Below are 12,750 nucleotides of genomic sequence, written 5' to 3'. Positions count from 1 at the left end.
CAGCAATTTATAGTCCTTCTTGAAGGTTTTCAGGTTTTGGCTTCAGATACTCCTTATTCTGCATTTGAGGAAATGGAGATATGGTGATAATGTGACACTTAAGTGTTGAACTTCCAGAGCTTTACAGGAATCTCTTTTTTGGTGAATTAATCTCCACATAAATGCTGCAATGTTTAGGCTCCAATTAAGAAATGCACATCTTTGAAGCAAACATAAACATTACTGATCATCCCAACTGTTTGACCATCTTTCATCAGCACCCTCATCACACTCCACACAGCTTCTTCATATCCAGGTTCACTACAATAAATAAGAAGCAGATCTTGGAAGAGAAGACACATAGGAAATTTCATCAATCTTACTCACAGCCTGCAGCATTATCCTCTACCAGAGTAAGAGAGAAAGACTCTCTTTGGTCTTGTGTGGACTAAGGAAAGGAAAACTAAATTATCATTCAGAAATGCCAATGCCTTCCACATACCTATTGCAGCAAAGAGTTTATTGATATTGGTAGCTATCCATACTCAGGTGTGTTCCCATCCACTGGAAAGGAAGCTGGTGGTTTATGTGCTATGTAAAGCAAGGTTTGTAACTATTTCCACTCTTCTATCAAATTTATATTTTGGATAATATACAATAAAACTTGAAGCTAGTCAGTGGGAAAACAACAGCAAATCAGAACTTATTTTGGACGTCTATGGCTGGACTTTTATTGTAAGAAATTCTTGAAGACTGAAGTTGATTAGAAATTAAAAACCAAACAACAGAAATTAATAGCCTAACAAATTTAAATCTTCCTCACCTAGGAAGATGTCACCTAGCTGATAAAACTTTTAAAACACTTTAAAGAATATTTTTAACATCTTCCCTTAATTCTTCTTTGTGCTTTTTTTTTCCTTCTAGGATGTTCTGCTTAAATAGCGTTTCCTTTTTAAAACTTCATAATTAAGTCAGACACAGTCTTTCCACCCACCTAAATGGATTGCAAGTTGGGCAGCAGCAAGTTATAACTGAGCTTCTAGCATAAGACTTTCACTTTTACTAGAGCTAGTTTTAACTATATATCTAGTACTTGTAGTATTTGTAAAAGAAGCACAGATACTCCCCAAATCTTTGATCTCAAGTACAGGTGTTTGCTTTTTTACCTTAAGCCATGACTTTCTAGGCTGCTCAGGACATGAAGACTGATGTAAATAACCCCTTCTATTTGAAATACAGATTTTTGACTTTTTCCAGACATAAGAGGATGTGCAGGAACAAAATGTACCTTTTTGAGAGGGTAGAGCAGAGACTGGCTTACAGAATATGATTGGTAAGAAAATCAAAGCTACAGTTTTGTGAGAGTCTTAGGGCCCCCCTTATAATAAAAGAGAGAATTCCCTTACAGAAGTTTTGGTGAAGCAAGAGTTCAGTTGAAAGTCATTACCTTTAAAGATCAGGTGGTGTGAGAAACCATGAAATTAAGCTACAGTGTACCTCAGGAAACAAGCCTTTAAAAACAAAGACATTAACCCTGACAGAGCTAAGTAATCCCACTAACAGATGAACATTTTCACCAGACTGCAGTGTTAAAAGAAATGCTGACCCACGCTAAGACAAAGTGTGAAAGATTTTAGAACTGTGACTCAGTTTCACATGCCCTCTAGATCCACAGACTGCATTACATGGTTCAGTGCCAAATGGACAGATCTAGCTGGAAGCTATTGAATACAGATGATTGCAACAATACATTTCTCAGAGGCCTGCTTATCTGCAACAGATAACACAAGAATTGCTCTATTTATCTGAACTGCAGAATGCGAGGTGTTTAATATTGCTTATCTTAACTTCAGGCTCATAAATCCACTGTTTTAGATGTCAATACTCATATTGCAGCTTCCCCACTCAAATGCCTTAATTCACCCATGGCCTCCTGCAAAGCAATCCTCAGGCTTCCAAAACAGTTCTAATGTGAACAAATTAAAGTCTTAGCCTAAATTTAACATCACCCTTTCCAACTTGGCATATCATTGTAAATATTTTGCAATAAAAATATGGTTGTAATATTGTGGTTACTGGTTCAATTACAACAAAGTATGGCAAGCTACAGAAATTCATCATTCTTCATTCCAAACTTTCAAGCCACCATTTATAATTTTTACTTTCATGACGATGTACAAGTCTTTAAGGATGTTTTCCTAAAGATAAGAATTGGTAGCTGGGAATCTGATATGGGTGTTAATGACTGGAAAATATGACATAGTGGAAAGGGTTAATTCTGTCCTATTAACCAAGTGACCTCCAGACACTGTCAGTTTGGCCCAGGTGAAGTGATTGATGACTTTAGAGAAGAGGTTAGTAAATATCCCCCAAGAATTTTTGTACAGCATCCTTGCTTACACCCTTTCAAACCTCTACAGAGTGAGGCTGATTTATCATACACCTTCAAAAGGGATGTGATAAACTCTTCATCAAGGGATCTTGTATTAGCACAATAACAGTAACATCAATTCCAGTGTCACCTTTCCCACCATACTCTTTCTATCCTGCAGTTTTAAGTGTTTTAAAACTTTTATTCATAACTGAATATGCCTGAAGAAAAATTGTCTGAATGCACCAAAGAAATAAAGTACTTTGACTCAGAATTTTTGGACCAACTACTATTTCCCACTTGAGTTCTTTCTCAAAAAATTATTGGATAGAGGTAAACTATGCACTCTTCCAAAATCCCTCCCCCTGCCCACCCCCACGTACACAAAGAAACATAAATAAGATTTTCAGAATATGGCCAGGAATTCATGGGAGTTCAATAGAATTAGGTGAAGAGGCTTGTCTAGGAATCCTCACCCAACATTAGAGCACAGCAAGTAAGTTTTTGTTATATGCACTATGGATCTGCTTTTCCCCAATACTGTAAGCAGTATTGTAAATGCAAGAGAGAGTTCTTCCTCAGAAGAACATGGTCATTGTTCAAAAACTGCTCCCAAAATATTCCTAGAATTTTTAATCTCTATTCTAAATATATGAATATTCACTGTCATCCAGAAAGTTCTGTGTACCTTACAAAATGTCCACATTAAAAAGTAAATTATAAATCGCCTGCTGGTGGTGAGAATCAACATGTTTTGTATGAAATCTGCAGAGCTTTGCCTGATTGCACCATTCAAGGAGTGCTTGTTGACACTGTCATACTACTACCTTACTAACAAAACACTTGCATTGAATAAAAAGAGAAGGACAATGTGATCTAGTATAATTACACTTGGATCTACTAATGAACATTTGTGTTCTGATACCTTGTACAGAGGACCTAGATATTTTCAAATGCATACAATATTATTATTATTATTTCACATATGTTCATGTATTTATAAGTATATACAGATTAAAATCAAGGCACTGTGTTATTTTCTGCATTTGCTTATGAAAATTTGCTTTTGTTGAATGCCATGAGATATAAAGAGAGAGAATCAGTTCAGTTACAAAGTAAACTGGTCTGCAATTTAGAAAGTCCTTGAAAATTTCAAAACCTAGGGCCTGTGTTTCAAGGACATATCACTAACTACTGAAGCAGAATGAAGCATTCTCATCGTGAGGAAAATTTCCTGGTAAAAATAGCCTTTAAGTAAGTCACACAACATTAGCAGAATAATTAGTCTTTGACAATTGTCAAGGACAATTCAGAATAACTTATTTTAGAGAGTCTCTTTTTTTTTCTTAAATCCAGTATGCAGACGTGTAGAATGACCTGTGCAGTACAGCTTTTATTTTCCTTATATTGTAACTGACATCACCTGTACTCCCAGCTATTTGAAAGCTTAGACAAACAGAGTATGTTATATTTACAAGGAGAATCCTGAAGCTCCTTGTCCGCCCACACAATCCAGAAGGTTTAACTCTAATGCACTTCTAATACTGACATATTCTCACATCTCCCCCTTCTTGTGGCAACACCTTGGCTATGTTGGCAGAGCCTGTAGACTTGCTTACCAAAACTCTCTGAATGTGCAATGTATATTAAATATTTATTAAAGGAGAGTCACACGGACTGCACTAAATCTGAAGGTTAAACTGCAGCTGACTGCTGAACTGCCAGACACTTTAAGCAGAAACACTACCTTGGGTATTGGAGATTATTCCATCTGGGAATACAAAGAAATAGCAGATGCTCTCCAGTACTTCAGAGGAGTATTCTAGTTGAGGTTATTTACTGCAAAATCCTCTTGTGCTGAAAGTTATGGAAAGGTTTCCCTACCTTCCTGAATCAGGACCTTAAAAATGATGAAAATACACAAACACCCACAACACAGAGGACATCAATCCCTCCTGCCAAGGACATCCCAGAGTCTAGCGTAGCCTCTCTGAGTTTCTCAGATTTTTCCCTGAAGGAAAAGTTAATGCACAGGTACATTTCTGTTGGCACCATCAAGACAGCTGAGTCTGCCTGCCCTTAGGCTTTACTTTGGGACAACTAATTGATGAGAAAATAGGTGGAAAAATGTCCTTGTCTCAAAAAATTACTGGCTTATGAGAAAGAATGTAATCACTTTTCTCCAACACATTCCTTGTATCCTGGCACTCCACTGGAGAAAGTCAATGCCACATGTTCTTTTTCCCTCCATGTCTTCCTAGAGTTTAGAAATGGTACCTTAGGGTGTGTGTCCCCACAGTCTCAAAGCCAATGCAGTTACTCTCAGAGGTCACCATTTCACACAGGTAAACTGTTGGGAAAGGGGCCTTAGTCCCTTGCAAAAAGAACTGGCCAGGAATTTCCAATGGTCTGGGAACTGCTAGTTCCTGTATCCCAGTACAAGCAAGGTCCTGGTATTTTCCCCGAGGACCTGTCTTAAGCAGACCAGGTTCCAGCAGCACAAAGCTGTCTTTTCACCCCTCTAGCTCTGAACTGTGCTATGTGCAGAGCTAGGAGTATCTGGGTCACGGATTTTATACTACAGCATGCCGGGGGACTTGTTATTTCACTTGTTTGCTCTCCATGACAGCCTGATGCAACTTGGCATGCAAAAATATGTGCAATGTCACACTGGCCAGGAATGTAACACACATCACCCTTGGGTGAATCTGAAAGCCAAGGTTTTTCTGTTTAAGTACATCAGGCAATGTTTGCCCCTCGTTTACACCAGCAAAACTCCATGCTCTTTGCCAGAGTTGAGTTTGGATATGTGTATGGGAGTGCAGGTAAGAAGACAAACTGAGACTTAGGATAAAATTTTTCTGTTTAACAGGATCAAGGTTTCCTCAGGAAACTGGGAATTCTTCTCACACATTTAAATTATGATAGTCTCCAAGGCTCATACTTAAATTATTCTTATGCAGTGCAAATTAGCTACAGATTTGGGAGATAATGAATCAGTGTTTTGAGCTGTTGCATCTGTGTTTTTCCTGTTGAGTTGATGGGTACTGGTTTTTGCAGCCTTATAACCCATTTTTTTGTTATGTCAGGCACTATTATGAGTCTGGACTGCAGCTAATATTTTTTGGTTTTTATAATGCATAAAGCTTTCAAAGCTCTACTGCTACAACTAAGGAAGAGTTTCTTAGAATAAAAAACATAGCTGATGTTAAAATCACTACCTCTCTCAGAAATTATCAAGCATTATATATCTTATTTATCATAATTCCCTCTAACAAGGAGTAAGTTTAACAAATTCAGGGGAACCATTGGTACTTGTATAATTCTTTTCAAATATCTTTATATTAAATCCTTATTTTTTTTTTGTGATAAAAGTGTATGTTGAAACATAGAGAAAGAACACCTCTGACAATATGAAATGGTCATGTTTTGAAGGTGTATTTAGTTTAGGTGTATCTTATTGTGGCCAGCATTAGACTGGACTAATCTTTTACTTTCTAATATTATACATCTCTATACAAGTCTCAGATTCTAAAAAGGTGTGCTGAGATACTTATTTTGGCTTTGGAGAGTGCTCCATGAATAAGCCATGTATAAGAATGCAACAAAAGCTTTAACATTAAATTGGATTTTTTCAAGAAAGCTTTGAGCTTCTTCCTGAGCTGTGTAAAAGCCTCTGCACTGCCACTCAGCTAGGAAAGCTTTTCACTTTTTTTGATACTCACCACAGTCTAATGGGTTTTCCAGTCATGTGCAGGTGTTTGTGTAACACCAGCATAATGTATAGCTTCATGGACTGCAGAGAACAAGGCCTGTGCAATTCCATTCTTGTTTCATTTTCTTTTGTGAGCAATGAGGTTGTTTTCAGAACCATGAGAAGCAGAAGCTGCAATATAAGACAGATAAAATAGGCCAAATTGCCATCATTCCCAAGCACAGAGCCTCCATCCAATCCATACATCATCCATGGCATGACCGATACCCCAAGATTCCTAGTTCCAAACCCAAACAGCTGTGATATTGTTGCTTTCTCAGAATGTGATGCAAAATTAATAGAAAGACTGACTTAAGTATCATCCTCTCACTTTGCTTTAGCCTTCAAAATGCAACTTTCATTTCTTTTCTTCACGTGTTTGCTTTCTTGTCATAGTTTCCCCTGATACATCATTCCACTCTGATTAGACTCTCTTCACATTTTAGCTGCTATCAATTTCATCTCTCATAAGAAAGCTACAAGGCAATCCATCTTTATAGTTTTGTTCATGCCTTGTTCAGGAAAGCACACACTTTGAGCTGGTCATATCATGCAGAATGTAGCACAAGCTCCCCACCACCAGGTGCTCACCAACCAGTCTTCCCCTCGTCCACTTTTCATCCAGATGGAACAGTACAATAGAGTATTGGACCAGTGACCTTCAATATCAGGAGTTTCTCTCTACAGAATTCAGTATAAATATAGCAGTTCAGCTCCCTTCTCAAAAAAAAGAACTCCTAAAAACATTTTGTACTTATCATCTACTCCACTTAAGGTTCTTGCTGTTTGAAAAGATAAACTGAAGGAAGGCAATGTCTCTGTTCAGTGCCAAAAGTCCAAACTAAGGATGGTGAAGGAAATTTGGGACTTCTTGATCCTGTGATTCACAGGAAACACAAACAAATATTTTCCATTCATGCTTCTTTCAGTCAAGAGTTCTTTTTATCCTATATGCGTGTAGTTGTTCCCACTCATATATACAAGATTAGGAAAAAAAATTTATTTTGTACTGCTTTTATATTCATGATTATCAAAAGTAATATGAAGACATAACATTGAAGGGCTAAAAAATTTGGACCTACAAAACTTTAAACTTTCTCAAAGAAAACATATTTTCCTTGAGAAAAATGCAGAGCAGGAATATAATTTTCCCTAAACCAAGGAAACAGGAACATGATAATCTCTTCAAGCTTTTGTAATGTCAGAAGCACTGCAAATAGAACAACAGTGGAATCTTTGACCTGACTTCTGGTTCTCTCACTAGCTGATTAAACTTTCTCTAATATCTAATACACATTTATAATTTTCATTTTCAAATAAGGAAAGATGAGCTGAAACAGTGGTCAGGCATTGGAACAGGCTGCCAGGGAAGCAGTTGAGTCACCATCCCTGGAGGTATTTAAAAGTCACATAGATGTGGCACTTAGGGACACAGTTTAGCAGTGGACAATGATCTTAGAAGACTTTTCCAACTTAAATGATTCTGTGACTCTGTGATACTGTCTTCTCCAGAACACAGCTGAATCATCTGCAAATGTTGTCAAACATTTCCCTTCCAGTAGCTAAGCTGAACTGTTGTATTACTTACTGCTTTGAGGTTTTGGGGGAAGAGAGGACAGCAGATTACTTTTTCATGTTTTTAATGGTAAAAACAAGTGCAAGAGGTAAGAACAGATCAAGGAATGTGGGAGATGATAAAACTGGTACTGCTGCCAAATGCCTTGCACTACTGAATCTGTGCTCTTGGCATATCGTCCTGAGTGCAAGGCTCCAAGTTTCAAGCAAGACATTAAACATGTACATATGGGAAGGCAAAAGAGAAGAATCTAGAATTAGTCTTTTTCATTAGCAAGGAAGACTAATAAGTACTAAAACAAAAGATAACTTGGCTGATTTTCATTTTATATAGTTGTATTCTATTTTATTTTAGATTTTTACTTCATTTAGTTGTAGATATAAAAACCTCACAAACAACCGAATTACACAAAGCATAGAACATTTAAAAGAAACCCTTAAAAATTGTTTAGACTTAGGTTCTACTGAGAGATTAAAAAGGTAAATTAAAATCAATGCAGAAATATATAGAATAAAAACAAAAATAAAACAAGCTGAATGGCCAAAGTGAATGATGGCCTAGAATTTAGAAGCCTAAAAATGAAGTACCAACTATTTCTAAATTACTCTAATCTTCTAGATGCAAAGAATTCTCCTTGTATTTTCATTAACAAAGCATTCAGAGTGTAAGTGTTCAGGTTGCTACGGTTAAAATGCAATTTCAGGTTGATGATTATGTGGCTTGTTTGTGTACGTGGCAGGGGGCACTGGGAGTCGTGTTCACACTTGAAGTTACAGTTTTTGTAGAGAACTTTGTTATAAAGTAAACAGCTTTACTGTGATTTGAACAACAAAAATCTGTTTGTTTTCTTTTTTTTTTCAAAGATTATTTTCCTACTTTAACAGCAAAACAGAAATAAATGTTCGGTCTATTCAGCTGCAACACACAAGTCATCACACAAATTGCTATTTGCCTGATAGCTCTCTGTAAAATACCTGTGGAATAGGTACCATGTCGGGGTCCCTCCCCCGCCCTGTAGCCCTGGGAGCCCTGGGGGCACAGACACACGGGGTTTTCCTGCCCCTGCTCAGCCTCGTTCCCCATGGGTTGGTTTGTGTTCCCCTGCGCGGGCAGAAAAGGACCCTCGGGTGCTGACTGTAGCAGTCCCTGAGCAGAGCCCGGCCATGCGGCTGGGGAAATAAACATCTCTGAAACATCTACCCAGAATCCGTCCGTATATATTTCTTTTCCATGGGACTCCTGGTTTGATATAGGCATGTTACAGTATCCCCACTGTAACAGTGCCACATTCATTCTCATCAGCATACAGAAGCATCTTCTCAAAAGAAAGATGGGAACCTGGGGAAAATTTGCAATATCTTAAAAGACAATAAAGTAGCACTAGCCAAAGACTAACAGCAAGGCCACAGTTTTCAGTTACTTCACTTGTAAATTTTTTAGATTCATTTACTCCCGGTTGGAGGATGAACCAATATTTAGATGCTAAAATGTTTATGTATTTTACCACTAAACTCAATCAATAGAACTGGTCGAAAAATGTAGACTGCTAATATAAAAAATGTTTGAAGGAATATGAGGGTCTTGATGAATTTTTTGAGAAGATTATGCTATGTGCAACTTGCAGTACAATGAACACATAATTTTGAGAATATCTTTGTTATGACTAATGTTGCAACAGTCACCTCCAGGTATTGATTATGATGTTTGCTATTTTATATTCCAGCATATTGCGTCCTATTCTTAAATGTGAATATTTTCCTTACTAAATTGAAACGTGACATTAAAATGACATAACTCACTGTTTGAAAACTGAACTTTTTCAAACAAGAAAAATGTTCAAATTTCTTCTTATTTCAATCCAGCATAGTGCATGGGAGAGTAGAAATTAATTTTTTTAGATTTTTTTAGTTAGCAGCTTATAACTTGGTTTTGAAATAAAGTATGGTATTATAGTGCAGCTGGGCATTGAAGTTTTACTTGGACTAGGCTGTTTCAAGCATCAGCATGTTCTTAGAGATGTGTTGAACAAAAAAAAATAACAGAAGGAGAAAAAAAGAAGTCTAGATTTCTGGCTTGTATGGTCATTGGATCCAAAATATGATCAAGCCTCATTCTTGTTCATTATAATGTGCAGACCAGTATTACTTTGCTAGAACGTCACAGTACATAGAAAAGCAGGGACTACTTAAAGTATAGTGAAATGTGTTTATGTTAGACGCTAGGCACATATCAAAACGTCTCTCTCAGTTCCCAAGTTCTTTATTTCCTTTGCTTAAGACTATCCATTATTTCCCTATCTATATATTCAGGATTTGTATGTAAATGTTTATGGAGATTAAATTATTTTTTCCTGTAGTGATAAATCCTCCATCTTACCTCAAGATGTTGGTCACATATTTGCTACTTACAAACCCCTGCATTTATAGAATGTAATACCAGAGTATAAGTATTTGTACCAGGGGTCATGGCTCATATTCGATTCATAAACACTTTTAAACTTAATGGCTTAGACAAACACAAGAATTGCCTAGACCAGGACAGCATATGGTGACTTTGCAATAGTGTTTATGGATCTCGACATGGAGTTAATAAATTCTCCTTTCTAACATTCTAGCAATAGTTTTACAGAATTACACAGGGTAACAAAAAGAGTGTCTAGCCATAGGCTAGCAAAATAAAAAAACAGTTGAAAGAGGCATCCCTGTCATTTCACTAAACAGCTCAAAGTCTGTTATTACTGCAAGCAGAACCCTGACTGATGCCTGATATTAAAAAAAAAAACAAAAAACAAAAAAAGGAGTGCTTTGTTTCTTATTTATAGAATACATATAGGTAGGTACATGTGCAGGCGTAGCATAAACTTAATGCATAAAATTGATAGGCCATGTATACTTCCTTACAATAAAACCAGAAGCAATTACCATCTCCCCCTTTTATCCAATTGAGAAACGTTCACTTTTTCTGACAGAATTACCTCCAGAAAGAAAAATCATGTTTGGTTTTTCATGCTCAGGATTTCCAAACTACAGCTCCTTGCTGAGACCGGCAGATGTCCATTATGGTTTGTGAGGCAGGTATTGGGAGTGACCATGGAAACAAACCACTGAACAATCTCCAAAACCTTCACCACTGTCTAGTCCAGATACAAACACAAAGATTAGTCCAGATAAGAGAATTTTGCCTAAGCCACTGGCAATAACATAATTGTACATTCAACCCCACCACTCAAATATCTTCACCCTTTATTGATAACTGAGTTACATCTGCACTGTGTAAGAGTTTCAGGGATCTCAAATGGTAAATTCTCAGTTTCTAACAGGAAGATGAAGCAGTCTCCATCCAAGCATTAGTTAAACACATGCAGTGGTTACTGAATACAGAAATTTTTTCTCTTTAGTTATGGGTCACCTCATTTCAGTTTAGATACAGTTCACAATTTATTACCCACTATGTAAACTGCTGGGGATTGAGTTGTCTTAACATAAAAAAATCCCAGACAGTGAAAACACAGGAGAGTGAGAAACGGAATGTCAGTGGTTAAATCAATAATTTATATTAAAAAGTTAGAGGTGAACTGCAAATCTTTTCATGTATTCCCCAAACTTCAGCAGCAGATGTTGAGCTGGAAGATAAAGTTGGGCATTCAGCACAAATGAAATGCAAACCCTACTGGTTGTTAGGTCCCACCACATTCATTCTGTTTAACTTTCTGCCACCAGTTCTTCAGTGATGTCCCTCTACACATTAAAGTGTTATTATTACCTCAATAGTGACACCAACCTGAAGCACAAAAGTGACCTTTAGAAGTAGGGAGATCATATAATTGACACTTTTAAATATTTAATAAAGTCTTAGAATATATTTTTATACACTCATAATATTGAAGACATAAAAATTGATTATTAAACCGGTCAACTGAAGACGTAAAAAGTAAAGTTTAAATTTGTCAAAAACTTTACTTACAATTGGAGATACAGGAAGTTTTTAAAATATATATTTTTATAACTGACATAATAGAATGCCATTAGAAGAGAAACCGACTATAAACATAATTTATTTCAGTACTTGAAAGAGTCATTGATATTCTCAAAATATTATTGTAATATTCTTATTCTCTATTGCACCTAAAGTAATTGCATGTGTATAATCATTCTTTTTTGAGTTTGTAGCAAATCATAAAATCTCAGATGCATATGTGCTTTCTCTGATGAAGTTGTTAATATTCATCATGAAAGTTGAAAACTATCCTTAGAATATCACACACCCCATAATAAGCAGCCAGTGCGATTACTTGTCTAAGCAGAGTCTGACTGAGAGTTCCACTACCATACTCTTAATTTTCCCATTTTGAGTTCACATTCCACCTTTATTCCATTATCTCCTCTAAGAATAAATTTTTTTTAAACTAGGAACTTGGTTGTCCAACCCTCCCCAGAAATCATCTTAGAATTAATCACAGCTAAGAGACAGTTTAAAGGAACTGTAGCTGTGAAATAACAATATTTGGTATTTAATTGACCCATGACAGTAAGACTTTGTTAAAGCTGACTCCATAAAAAGCTGGTTTCAAAGGACCATGGAAAGCAGATGGATTCTGGGAAGGAATTAAGTGTCTGCTGGTAGGGGGGGTGATGGTTTGTTTCATTAATAAAATGTGAACAGCAGGAGGACACTAATGAATAGGCACCCTAGAACTGGCATACCAAATTTATTTCATCAGGCGTGCACATTCACACACTCTCAAAATGAAAAAGCCCCTCACCTACCCAACACAGTTTCACTATACTGAAAAGCTGAAGGAGTCTACAAAGGGATTCTTCTAATAGCAATGTAAATGTTGACTGCATGATAACTGTGAAAGCCCTGGAAAGACCTCTGAATGCTAGGCAGCTTTCCCCAACAGGTGGTCCAGCTTTCATGTTGTGTTTCTTCTCAGACTTAGCCTTCCCAAAATTCTCTCTTAGTACACTGATACCCTGTGCAGTATAAAAGACATTTTGCTATTTTCCTATGAGCATTCATGACTCTTGATGGAATGTGACAATAGCACGCAAGGAAACTGCAGCAAAT

This window comes from Aphelocoma coerulescens, chromosome 4 (genome assembly GCF_041296385.1).
Source record: "Aphelocoma coerulescens isolate FSJ_1873_10779 chromosome 4, UR_Acoe_1.0, whole genome shotgun sequence".
NCBI lineage: Eukaryota > Metazoa > Chordata > Aves > Passeriformes > Corvidae > Aphelocoma > Aphelocoma coerulescens.
The sequence above is the reverse complement of the archived record's forward strand: the minus strand, read 5'-3'. Positions refer to the sequence as shown.